We start from the raw sequence: 12,820 nt of genomic DNA on the forward strand, positions 1-12,820 counted from the left end.
ATAAACTAAATTAATTCATTCACTCAGCACTGTAAATACCAAATGAAAAAACCATAGGTGTATAGATGTAAATACTGCCTCTGTAATTATTTTTTGTGTTTGTATAACTAGAGGACACCGAGAGAAAGAAAAGAGAAATTATTCAAAGTTCAAAGGTTCCCAGGTTTACTAAGAAAATTAGAAAAGAAAAAAGCCCAAGCATCCACATGCGAAGATAGCTGAATAATCAACTCATATGTTACTTTCCAGCACTTTCTTCAAAAGAAATGGCTTTTGATGAAACTGCTAGGATCTCCAAATGCTGAACGTTTTTCCTATTAAATAAAGTTAGTAATTAATGTAGCAATTAAGAGTGCAGGAATTGATTTCACTATGTTGAAATTGCAATGTACAGCCAAGGTTGAGAACTACTGTTTGAGGTATTGAGTTGTAACCGTTATTTCTTCCTTTCTTAGATTGTCGAGTGTGGCCCTAATTTAGTTTGTAATTATTCTTTTCTTCCTTTTGAGGGTCTCCATCTGTAAGTTTCCCAGGTGTGTGGGAAGGAGAAGGGTATGCATCTCTTTCCCCCTGCCCACCTGTGTCTTTGGATACCCTATCTTCTTAAGAAGACAGCCATGACCGTAGTTGTTGAATATTACAAAACTGACACCACACCCTAATATACTGTAGTTCTTCTTGTTCCAGGGCGTTACTCCTCTTTTTCCCTGAGGGGGTTCTGGGGTTGAACACATCCTCTCTCCTTCACTTTCTTCTATCCACTGATCGACTCTTGAGGGCGGCTCTGGGCCACTCCCCTTGGCGAGTCTTTTCCCCAAACCACGTGACCCAACATCAGCCTGACAAGCCCAGGACTGAGGAGGGAAGGTGGGTTTCTGGGACTGAAGGCTATTCATAGGAAGTGTCTCTGAATTGGCACTTTCACGGGGTGAGAGTGCCGTGATAAATGAGATGAAGTGAAGACTTTGAGCTATGGCAATATTTGGACCCACCAAAAAGAAATTAGTTTTTTTAAAGAAGGTTTTAGTTTATTGATATCTGCACTTAAATTAACAATTCTCAACCCTTAGTATCTGTTTTGACAAGTGGTTAAAAATTTAATGAACTTCCTCAGTTGGTCTTTTCTGTGTAACAAAACACCCCAGTATTTAGTGGCTTAAAATTTAATGGGTGGTCCTTCTGGTTGAGCCCTGCAGGGCTTGCTTATGTGTCTGTAGTCACTCAGTTGGCACTAGATGCCCTAGGGTGGCCTCATTCACATGTCTGGTGGTTAGCAGGCTATGGGTCAGAACGAGGGGGAAAATGGGCCCCATGTGTCTCATCAGCCAACAGAATAGCCTAGCCCAGCCTTCTTCACAGAGTGGCAGTAAGCCTGGGTAGGCACCAAGATCAGCAGAAGTAGAAGTTGGAACGCATCTTGAGGCCTAGGCTCAGAACAGGTTCAATGTCACTTCCACTACATTCTGTTGGCCAAATTAAGTCACAAGGCCTGCTCAGATTCAGGGTGGAGAAATAGATTCCACCTTTTGATGGGAAGAGCTGAAAAGTACTGAAGCTCTTTTTTGAAATCTATACAATAACCAAGCACCCTTATTTGCAATTTTTAAAATATATAAATTAAAATGGATTTGGATTCCATATATATGTGTTAGCATATGGTATTTGTTTTTCTCTTTCTGACTTACTTCACTCTGTATGACAGACTCTAGGTCCATCCACCTCACTACAAATAACTCAATTTCGTTTCTTTTTATGGCTGAGTAATATTCCATTGTATATATGTGCCCCGTCTTCTTTATCCATTCATCTGTCGATGGACACTTAGGTTGTTTCCATGTCCTGCCTATTGTAAACAGTGCTGCAGTGAACACTGTAGTACATGACTCTGTTTGAATTACGGTTTTCTCAGGGTATATGCCCAGAACCTAGGGGCAGGACAGGAATAAAGACGCAGACGTAGAGAATGGACCTGAGGACACGGGGTGGGGGAAGGGTAAGCTGGGAAGAAGTGAGAGAGGAGCACTGACATATATACACTACCAAATGTAAAATAGATAGCCAGTGGGAAGCAGCCGCATAGCACAGGGAGATCAGCTCGGTGCTTTGTGACCACCCAGATGGGTGGGATAGGGAGGGTGGGAGGGAGACACAAGAGGGAGGGGATATGGGGATATATGTATACATATAGCTGATTCACTTTGTTATACAGCAGAAACTAACACACCATTGTAAAGCCAGTTACACTTCAATAAGGATGTTAAAAAAAAATGGATTTAGAGTTCTTCCACTAATAAGGTAACTCTCACCTGCATTCAAATAGACTTTGTAAGTGGGACAGAAGGGGTAGGAATTGCCCGTGGCCATGACAATGAGTGATCCGTGTAAATACTATCTACCATGTGGGTCATAGTGTTAAAAGATTGTGAACAGCTATCCAAAAGGCAGTGTGGTGAGGTGGAAAGAGCATGAGCCTTGGAATCAGACAGATCCAAGTTCAAACTCCGTCTCCCCAACTTTTAGCCGGATGGCCTTGGACAAGTTACTTAACCTCTCTAAGCATCAATTTCCTCAACCATAAAACAGGAATAGTAATACCTAAGGCATAGGGCTGTTGTGAGGATTAAATGAGATTATGGTATAACACCCAGTACATAGTAAAGAGCCATTTCATGCTAGTTTCCTTCCCCATCCCCTTAATTTTTTGAAATTCATGTGCAGTGGACGTAGTAACTTCTACTTAGAATCAAAGCTGCCCAGTTGCTTTCTCTGCCAGCTACCAGTTTTTCTTTTTCCACATACTGTATATTTTAGAGAGGTGACCATGATATAGTATTTTTCAACCTGGGATCTTGGCAGTATTTGTAGACATAAGCTTACAGGTAACAATTCCAAGACATTCTTGGTTTCGGTGCTACAAATTATTTCGCATTTTTGCATTGTGCATAGGTTGGTTTTCTTTATGGTCTGGATATGCTGAGGAATTCTGGAAACTCACCATCAGAAAAGAAGGCTTTGAAATGATGATGGGAATGATGTTCTCTCAGAAAGGACGCATCTACATTGGATAAAGTTTGCAAATATCTAGGAGCTCTAAATAGTGAGGTTGGTCTTTGGGGGCTTAAAGCAGGCCAGATTGGGCAAAACCTGTGCTTCTCTGATGCATTCCATGGGGCTCCATTTTGGCTAAATCATCATAATTCCCATCAAGACAGCACAGAATGATAATGGTTTTATTTATTATTTTATATGCATTGCCAGTATATGCAAAGCTTTATAGCTTGCCATAAATCGAGAGGGATTATCACAGCTGTTACTTATTTTAACAGGTCACAATACAGTAGTTGATGCCAGATGGTTTTGAGAATTTTGAGAGAGAAATTTTATACAGGCAGCCATATAGATACTAGCTTGGGTAGTTGGGCCCTGAAATTAATTTACATTTGTTATGACATAAAGTATATATGAATAAACACATAGTTCCTTATGAACGAGTGAGCCACTTTATAGCAGTGATTTCTTGTGGAAGTCGCGGGGTCTCCTGTGAGCAGTGGACGGGGGCAGCGGTAGCGACGTGCTGCTGCTAATAGGAGAGATGAGGAGTAACGCTCCGCCACAGCCATAGCTGTGCAGGGGCATCCAACTTGCTCCAGGGAAATAAACTTTGGCGGCCAAACTGGGTTTCTGTCATTGGAGCCAAAGAGAGTAAAGCGGGGAAGCCACCTTAGGGAAACATATGGAGAGGGTGTGTATCATGGAGAGTGGAGCTGGAATTGGGATCCCCAAGGTCACCAACAAGGTCAGCCTGGGGCAAAAAGGTTACCCAGGCTGGGCAGATCCCAGAACATATTACTGCCCTTGCAGATGCTGAAATTTACGTGTAGGGTGGTCAGTTCTGGATGATCAGCAGAAATGGCAAGAAGAAATAAGAACTGATGATGAGGAATCATTTCAGAAGGTGGTGCTGGTTCCAGGTTTCATAGAACAATAGGCTTCCAGCGCGAGACCTAGTGAAAACCTCCCAGATCATCTCCATCCTCCTTGTTCTATAGATGAAGAAACAGACCAAAAGGATCACTTACATACGGTCATCTTGGTTCTTTCAATAAAATAGTGAAATCAGACTGTCAGGGTATGTGGAGTCTGTAGGCCTCTCCCCAAATCTCTCCCCTTGATCTGCCCCACCAATGTGTCTCCTGCTGCCCACCTCATGCTGGGAAGGGACAGCATCCCCACCTATCAGAATAATCCAAAGACCAGGTCTAAAGCACAGCTGGGTTTCCTGGTAAATTGTCCCAAGATATAAAGATAATATACCACCTCTGGAACAGGAATAAAATTTTTTAGCCTTTTCCAGTCGATTCTTCCAGCTCCTATAAGATAGGTGTCAACAAAATAATTAAGCAGGAAAGGCGAGTTTAAAACAGATTTGGGGCATATGATGGGTATCCTCTATGTGTAGAAAATCAGGAAGTGACAGTATTTTGAAAGTTGAATAGCCCATGAATGTCAAGGGACAGAATTAGAACCTTTATTGTAGATTCCCCCCAAGATGACTAGTAGGAGAATTAAAGCTTTGAAAATTTGTAGGCTAGACAATGCCAAAATGCCCCACTCTTTTCAGAGATGCATTAACTTCAGCTCTCTGGAACACAGCACTAAGCCTGAAAGTAAGTGGAAGGAGCTTCCCAAGGCTGCAAATAGTTGTCAGCAAGCCCACGCACTTTCTCACTTAGGTTCTTGCTCAGACCACTAGTAACTCTTCTTCAATGGGCAGATGTTACCCAGCCATGGTGTCTGTTTTCCTCAGCCCACCGTGGATTCAAACTATGGGGAAGGACCTAGAAAAAGGGTGAGAGAGGAATGGTAGTGGGGACTAAACATCAGGGAAAGAGCTTGGAAATCCAAAAAGGAGTCTTTGAAATGTGTTGCCATAGAGACCAATAATAAGCCTTCTTAATAAAGACCCTAAGTAATCAGCAAAGCATTAAATTGTGTTTTGTATCATCTGATTAAAGAGATAGGAAAGTGAATTGCTCAAGGTAGGCTAATTCTGGTGATCAACCCCCAACATTTCAGTGGCTTCTTTCTCACACTGCAGTCTAATGCAGGTCGGCATGCAGTCATTTGGTACCCAGGCGCCTTCCATCTTGGGGTTTCTCCACCCTGTAGAGCCTCTGTGTTCCTCCTGCGGGGGAGAGAAGGGAGTGTGTGTAGGAACGGGCAGGAGCTTTTCTGGGCCAGACCTGGAGGCACACAGCCGTTTCCCACATCCCACTGGCTAGCACACAGTTGCATGGCTGCACTTGACTGCGAGGGAGGCTGGCTGGAGGAGAAAGACAGAGACAGTTTGCTGAACAACTAACTAGCCAGTCTCTTCCGGGGAAAGTATAAAATATGCTCTGACACAACAAGGAGCTTCAGTAAACTGCTCTTGGTAGGATAAACTTGAATTGTATGGAAAATCACCTATGGAGACTTATACACTTCCTGGTAATACCAGTTAAAGGGAATAGCCCTGTCCTGAGTCACACTGAAGGATCAGAGGCTGGCAAACTAGGGCCCTCAGGCCAACTCCCACCCCCCGTCTGTTCTGTGCATAAAATTTTATTGGAACACAGTCACATCCATTCATTTATGCCTTTTGAGCTATAACAGCAGAATGGAGTCATGGCAGCAGAGACCGCATGGCTTTCAGAGCCTGAAATATTTATTATCTGGCCCTTTACAGAAGGAGTTTGCTGACCCCTGCTCTAGATCATCACTGTCCTAAAGGGAGGACACATTTGCAGTTCTTTTCCTCCTGAGACCTGGTACCCTTGGCTTACAGAAAAAACAAGCAGGACACCCACATGGGCTGGGATGTAAACTCCGCCCTTAGAATGCCAGCTCCAGCAGGGCCCAGAGTCTGCTCTGTCCCCACCAGAACCCAGCACAGTAGCTGGCATCTAAGCGATGTTCAATAAGTACTTCTTTTTGGACCCTCAAGCCATAGGAAGCCTCAGGGACCCTAACCACCATAAAGGGGGTAGGGAACTCAGAAAAACTACAATATGAGCATGTGCGGGAAGGTCTCAAGGAAGGAACTACCTTCACTGGGCTTTTATTATGTGCCAGGCACCAACATGGTGCTTTGTCTCTATTATTTTATTTCCTCTTCCTAACAACCCTATAAATTAGGCATTCCTGTTTGCATTTTGCAAGTGAGGAAACCAAGGTTCAGGGAAGTCAAATGATTTTCCAAAGGCCATACTGCTAAGAGTGGAGGAGCTAGGATTCAAACACAGGTCTTTCTGGGCCCAAAGTCCAGGGTTGTTTTGGGGGTTTTTTTCTCTTTTTTTTTTTTCTCTATACCACAGGACTTGCTAAAACCTTATCCAGATGTAAGTAATGTAGTTATATCATTATTTTCATCACCACTGTTAACAACAACGTCATTATTGTAAAGATCAGTGCGAAGGGGAAGACATGGATGGCCATTTTCATCACTTAATAGAGTTCTGCAGGCCTCACTGCCAAGGCTCTCCCTTGATAGAGCAGCCCTGAAAACCCGGAGCAACACGGTTCATCTCCTTGGGATGTGTGATTAGTAATTTGGCCACCAGCTCCCCATGATCTTGCCAGGGATCGCTGTAGAGGGTGGCCATTTTGCTTGTCCGAACATAAACTCTCATTTCAGGGCCTGAGCGGTTTGAGTCCACACGTGGCGGGGCTCCCCATGCTCTAGTGGAGTCTGTCCCGGAGCTCTCGGCGCACCTTTAACAGGCTCCCGGGTGCTGCTGGTCCTTTGATGAGCAAGTCTAAGGGAAAGACTTCCCTGTTCTTTTCAGCAGCTCTGACTGGCCTCCCCGCCCACCCCACACCCCCCGTGGCCACTCCACTAGGCCTCCTGGAGACTAAGGAGCGGTGGGTACTGCCCCCACTGACACCTCAGTGACGTCTGGCATTCTTGATCATGCTGCCTTCATGAAACCCTTTGGTCCCTCGGTTTCTAAGAGGGGGCCCTCCCACCCTCCTGGTCTGCTGTGTCTCTGACTCCTGTCTCTGGTGGGCTCTTTTCCTTTGCCTACTCACCCCTTAAACTTTGGGGTTCATGACTCTTCTCAGCCTCACTGGGGGACTGACAGTGCCACCTCCTCCCACTTCACCCCTCCTGACCTAGCCACGCTCTATCTTCCAGGGGGGACTCCAGCCACATTCTCCAGTCTCTGCTGGAGGCTGGCAGCCCTCCGAGGAGGTTGGTGTGAGTCGGGTCAGAGGAGAGCAGCCAACCCAGACTAACTTGGGTTGCATGTGGTACTTATGTGACCACAGTCATAATTCATAGTAATGCCAATTAGGAAATACTCTCTACCAGTGCTTGCGCAAACCCTGTGATTTCTTGTGACCTTGGCAAGTCGAGTGTTTCACCACAATTTGTGAATTATGGAAGAGTCAGGGGCCTCGTGGACGCAGTACTGCTCTGGCATGCAAATCTGCCCAGGGCATAAATCTCCCTATTTGAAAATAGGTAGCCTGGTCAAAAAATAGTCAAGTTTTCCCTAAATGGGTTTCCAAGGCATCAAGACAAATTACCAAAAACTGCCTCCCACAAGGCACATTTTGGATAATTTCATTCACTGGTTTTTCCCTTGTTATATATTAGGATATATCCCGTAAGTATTGTGTTTTACGTGGCCCTAAATGGCTTTCTGTCTTCTGCATGTGGTTGTTATATATAGAACCTGCCAGCCTAAGGCATGGGCACACACTGCCATGGCTTTTAACCCTGGTTCATCCTGAGTTGGTTTAATTACCCTTCCCTGGAGATTAGCACGTCGCTGGGAAGGCACTGTCTTTGCAGTGTTTTTAAGCCTGGGCAGGGTGACTTGTGTCTAGGCTGCGAGGTTTCGGAGATGACTAGGGGGAGGGGACGCAATGTTACAATATTCGGGCCGCTCTAATCCTGTTACGCGCGTGGGCACATGCTCCACGCCGGTCTCTGTCCTCCCTCTTGCCCCGGCTGGAGGAGTTGGCACGATCGGCGTCTCTGATTCCTCTGCTGTTGGCCAGAGACCAGGGAGCCGGGAGGTGAGAAGGGAGCCACGGGGGTGCGGTGCTGAGCAGCCGCGGTCGGTCCAGCCTGATGGTGATGTGCCGAGCCCGCCGCCACTCTGGGCATGGGTAACGCGCAGCACAAGCGGTCGCGCTACCGGAGAAGGAAACGCACAGGTACCAGAAATCCGGATCCGGGATCCTCCGCAGCCCCCCGCTTGTCTCAAGTGCACAGGGCCCGCGTTGTGGCCGGCTCCCGCGCGCCAGCGAGTTTGGGGCTGGGGTCTGAGTCCTGCAGCTCACTGCGGCTGGCAGCAGGGGACGGATTATTTTTAGCAGGTTCCCTTTAGCCCAGTGGAGCCAGGAGATGCTCACAGAGCTGGGCGGCTGTCTGCAGAGCGTTGGTGCAGCCGTGCCTGCTGCCCGGGAGGTTTGGCTGCCGCAGTCCCCTCCATTCACTGGGCTGTAAATCGAAGCTGTCTACACAGGCAAGGCGCTCGATCCCAGCGTGGCCCGGGGGCTACGTCCCGCCCAGGTCTTCCGGCACCTGATTTCCCAGTGGTCAATTAGGTGTCTCTGCCTGCAGCATTGAAGCAGTGGAGGGGCCAATGCCCCGGCTTTGATGGAGTGCGCCGTGCGCAGAGACCTCCCCAGTCGACTTCCTCATCAGAAGGCAGCATCCATTCATAATTCTCTCTCAGCCTGTGGACCGAGTTTGGCTGGAGCTGGGCATGGACTCCTGCGATCTCCCTTTCTGCATCTGAAGCAGAAACTAAGATAAAAAGGAAAACGAAGGGGGAATGCGGTCCTAACGCAACGAGGCGCTGAAAAGCCCCCGAGAGGCCTCTCCTTTGCGGGGAGAGGGAGAAGAGGCAGATCGCGAGCCCAGCGCCCCAGCCAGCTGCTGCTTCGCTGCGGAGCCGGCACGCATGCCTACCTCACCTGACGGCCGCATTCCCGGGGAGCCGGCGCGGGGCCCGGCGGCGCGCCCAGGGCGCACGGGCGGTAGGATTTCTGCAGCGGGGGAACGATGCGCCGGCGGGCTTCCCAGGGCCGAGCCCGAGCCTGAGCAGGCACCCGGGGAGGCTAGCCTCGGCGCGGCGCCCCACCGCAACCCCCCGGGATGCTCTGCGACTCACAGCCCAGGCCACGCGGGTGTGTTTGAGATGGGACCAGCGTGGTGGGGAGGGGGTAGGGGTAGGTGACATCATTTTTAACTAAATTTTCACACCTCTGGGTGGTGGGTGAACTTAGGGAACGGAGGAAGCAAGAGACACAGCCCCGCCGCGCGCTAGCCTCAGAGGAGATAACCCCGGCCGAGGTCTGAGAGCCGGGTTCCCTTGGCAGAGCAGAGGGAGGATGAGCGGGCGGTCAAGGTGCACCGCACATAGCTCCAGGGGAGGAGGGGAGCCTCTCTGGCTTTCAGGGGTCTTTTTTTTTTTTTTTAAAGCATATTGCAGCTGCAGTTTTTAAGTTTGCCGCCTCCTCCCCACCCCCCAGCCCGGCTTTTGGGGAGGGGCAGCACTCTTCCACACGGCTGCCTGGGCCTTTACTAGCTGGGTGCAGGGGGCTGCAGGGGTTGCCTGGTCTGGTGGCGACAGGGACTCGAAGGCACTGTTAAGTGGGAGGGCACCCTAAGGCTCGGCCTTCCAAGAGCTCTGAGGGCTAGGGAGAAGCTGGGGATACCTCTTGGTGCCCCATCCTGTTTTCCTGCCCTGCCACTTGGTGTTGGGTGACATTCTGCCTGTGCAGGGGTTTCACTGTCATGGAGCTGGCTGGGATGCTGTAAGGCAAGTGGACTATTAAGGATGAGCTGGAAAAGAGAGGCGAGAGAGCTGGAGCTTTTCCTTTTGTGGCAGTGTTAACCCCATCAAGCCTGCTCCCTTGGCACACCTGTCCACCTGGGTCACCGTCTGTGGGCTTGAGTAGGTCTGCTGGCTGACTAGCCCTGCCGGCCGGTGGGCAAAAGCTGGACCTGCCCAGGGCCTGCCAGGCCCGGAATGGGTGGACAGTAAAAGAGCAAAGCCGCACCTGGTGCCCCCTCAGGGCAAGATTAAGCAGGCCCGCCATGATGGTGCGCAGTGTTTTAGCCATAGTGTGCTCTGCTCTTGAGTTTGGGAGCTCTTGCTTTATGAGGTTTTTATTTTATAGTTTCGTGCCTCCTGGTCACCAGTTTGTTTTTCACAGCTGCTTGTGAGCAAGACAAAGATAACAGCATCTAAAAATACCCTGTGGCTGGAGATGCAGCTTAGCTTGACCCCACTATTACAAGGATGGGGTCTCCCTTCCCAGCTGCCTGAGGGTGAGCCACACTGGGCCCCCAGACAGCCTGTGACCAGGTCCACACATCCTTCAGAGCAGTTCAGCCACCAGTCTCAGGACAGGGTGGGGACGCTAGGAAGCTGGTCTGTGTGAGAGAGCAGCAGCCCATCATCCATCCCTATGTGAGGTCCTAAGCAACTGGGCTGCAAGACTGGGGGATGGGAGTCCAGACAGAGACCCTTCCCCAGCCCCCAGCCATGGTTATCTGCAGCTTTACATTCCCTCTGAGTTCTGCCTAGCCATATGTGGGGCTTCCTCCTCTGTGCCTAGGGGCCAGCAGGCCACTCCCCCCAAAGGAGTTTGGCCTAGAATACAGAGGGACCAAAGGGTCCAGGTGGTGCTTAAATCATTGCCAGCTTCCTGGGTGCAGATAGTAGCTGAGGTGCCGCTCTTTCTTTTCCAGATGGAAATCCCTGGACAATTGAGTGAGGAATCTCTTCTTGGTAATTGAGAGGTACCCAGTCTGTCTGAAGGGGACTGCCCCCAGCTGATGGGGAAGGTACCACATGGAAGGGAGACAGGAAGGGACTGAGGACTTCTGTGATCCTAGCGGATGGTGGGAAGCTCAGATCTCCTCCTGTGGGTTCTGGATCCCTTGAGCCTGCCAGGGCTTTCCCGTTATTTATTTTCAAAAGCCTTAATTTCCCCCATGTTCGCCTTTTCTTTGGCAGCAAAGATGGCAAAGTCCAGCTTGAAGGAAAAAGGACCCATCTGTTCTTGATCTGGTTGAATGATGAGAATTTTTTTTTTTTTTTTTGCAAAAATGCATTGGTAACAGCTGAAAAAATGTAAATGCCTAACTTTTTAACCGTGAAAGAAATAAACTAAAGAGTATGGGAATTTAGGAGGGAAGGTGTAAATTACCACCATCAGTTCCCTATTCAAGATGGAACCTCCTGGGTGATTCTCTCCTCCTTTTCAAAGTGAATTTTGATCTTAAAATTTTACCTTTATTTTCTGTAGGTAGGTCAGAAATATAATCATCAGGACAATATTAAGATAGAGTTTGCTTTGGGAGAAGGAAGAGACCGGGAAACAGAGCACCTCTGATAAATTGTCTAATCATTCCTGATTAGTCTTCTATTAGAGGCTTGAGAATATTTGCTGGTTTATCTTTAAAATGTCCCTCATCTCTGTGTTCCCTACACAAGATGCAAGATTACTGATGATTCAATGTAGCCAAAAGGCCCAGTGGAACAGTAGCTAACTCTTTGGCACCCTGAGAAGAGCCCATGGGAGGGCCATGAGTTGGAATTCAGATTTCCTAAAGACTTCATTGTCTTGGCTCTTCCTGTACAAATAAGATGTCAGTGATCTCTTGCACTTAAACAGAAAAAGGCTGCTTCCTCTTGAAGCTCAGAACCTGAATCAGCAATTAACTAGAGACTCACACTGAGTGTATGGATTAGGGAATACTGTAACAAGCAAGTCCCAGATCTCAGGATGTTAACACAATGCAGTTTTTTTTTTAATCATATAAAGCCTAATCAACTTTTGGCTTGTGATGACAAGGAACCTGGTCTCATGCCCTCTTGCAGCTCTGCTATCCCCTAGGGCCTTGGAGTCCCTCCTGGGTTCCTTTGCATCTAGCCAGCAGAAGGGGAAAGAGAGCACAGCATGGAGGACTGGAAGTAGCACACCTCATCACCACCCACATTCCACTGGCCAGAACTCAATCACATGGCCACATCAAACTGCAAGGGAAGCTGGGAAATGTAGTCTGTGCCGCAGCAATAAGCTCTCTGGCATGGAAGATGCCCCTTTTTTTTGCTCTACTTTGGGATTGGATTTGGCTCTGGGCAAGTCACGTGGCCAAATACATATCTCCATCTTTAAAACGGTGGTAATTCCACTTGCCGTTTCCTGTCTCAGGATTTGGAAAGGTATTGAGACATGAAAGGTTCCTAGAGGGACCATCTGGTCTAGCCTCTTTAGGCAAGGTCATTGTATTACCCCCCATGTTATAGATCACTTGCCCAATGTGACACAGCTAGTTTATGGCAGGGCTGCAATTAGAATGTAGGTCTCCATCTCTTGGCTCAGTGCTCCTTCTGCCATGCTCTGTTCACTCTGCCCTCTTATGAAAACAGTTATATAGGATATAGTATCAGAAAGCTGATACAGTCCCTAGATAGCCTTCATCTTGTATAGGCACTAAAAACGGGTATTTGTATTACTTAAAGTCCATGTGAGTTTTTTGTTGTTGTTGTTGTTGTTGTTTGTTTTTTGCTGTAGAACCACTTAGAGTTAGGCTCAGAAGAGCCAGGCACTGGTCTATGCCCTGTACATATATTATTAACTCATTTAATCCTCCAATAACCTTGCGAGTGAGGGACTATTATTATCCCAACTTTATAGATAAGGATGCTGAGGCACAGAGAAGTTAAGTAACTTGCCCAGGGTTTTACAGCTAACAAGTGACAGATCTGGGATTTGATCCCAGGTGATCTGGCTCCAGAATCCAGCC

At 48.0% G+C, this 12,820-nt stretch overlaps 1 protein-coding gene and 1 long non-coding RNA gene across 5 annotated transcripts in view; one reads left to right on the forward strand and one right to left on the reverse strand.

Annotated features, from left to right (window-relative positions):
• The window catches only part of NHS (NHS actin remodeling regulator), a 353,067-nt gene that overhangs the window by 255,648 nt on the left and 84,599 nt on the right, over positions 1 to 12,820 (forward strand). The window lies entirely within an intron of this gene.
• The window catches only part of LOC103011421 (uncharacterized), a 95,406-nt gene continuing 85,802 nt past the window's right edge, over positions 3,217 to 12,820 (reverse strand). For 2 of the 3 annotated variants that reach the window (XR_009006599.1, XR_009006598.1), the window contains one exon: positions 3,217 to 5,185. This is a non-coding gene — a long non-coding RNA (uncharacterized LOC103011421). The remainder of the gene's footprint in view (positions 5,186 to 12,820) is intronic. The other variant, XR_009006600.1, reaches the window with a different exon arrangement.

The sequence above is a fragment of the Balaenoptera acutorostrata genome, chromosome X (genome assembly GCF_949987535.1).
Source record: "Balaenoptera acutorostrata chromosome X, mBalAcu1.1, whole genome shotgun sequence".
In the NCBI taxonomy this organism is placed as follows: domain Eukaryota; kingdom Metazoa; phylum Chordata; class Mammalia; order Artiodactyla; family Balaenopteridae; genus Balaenoptera; species Balaenoptera acutorostrata.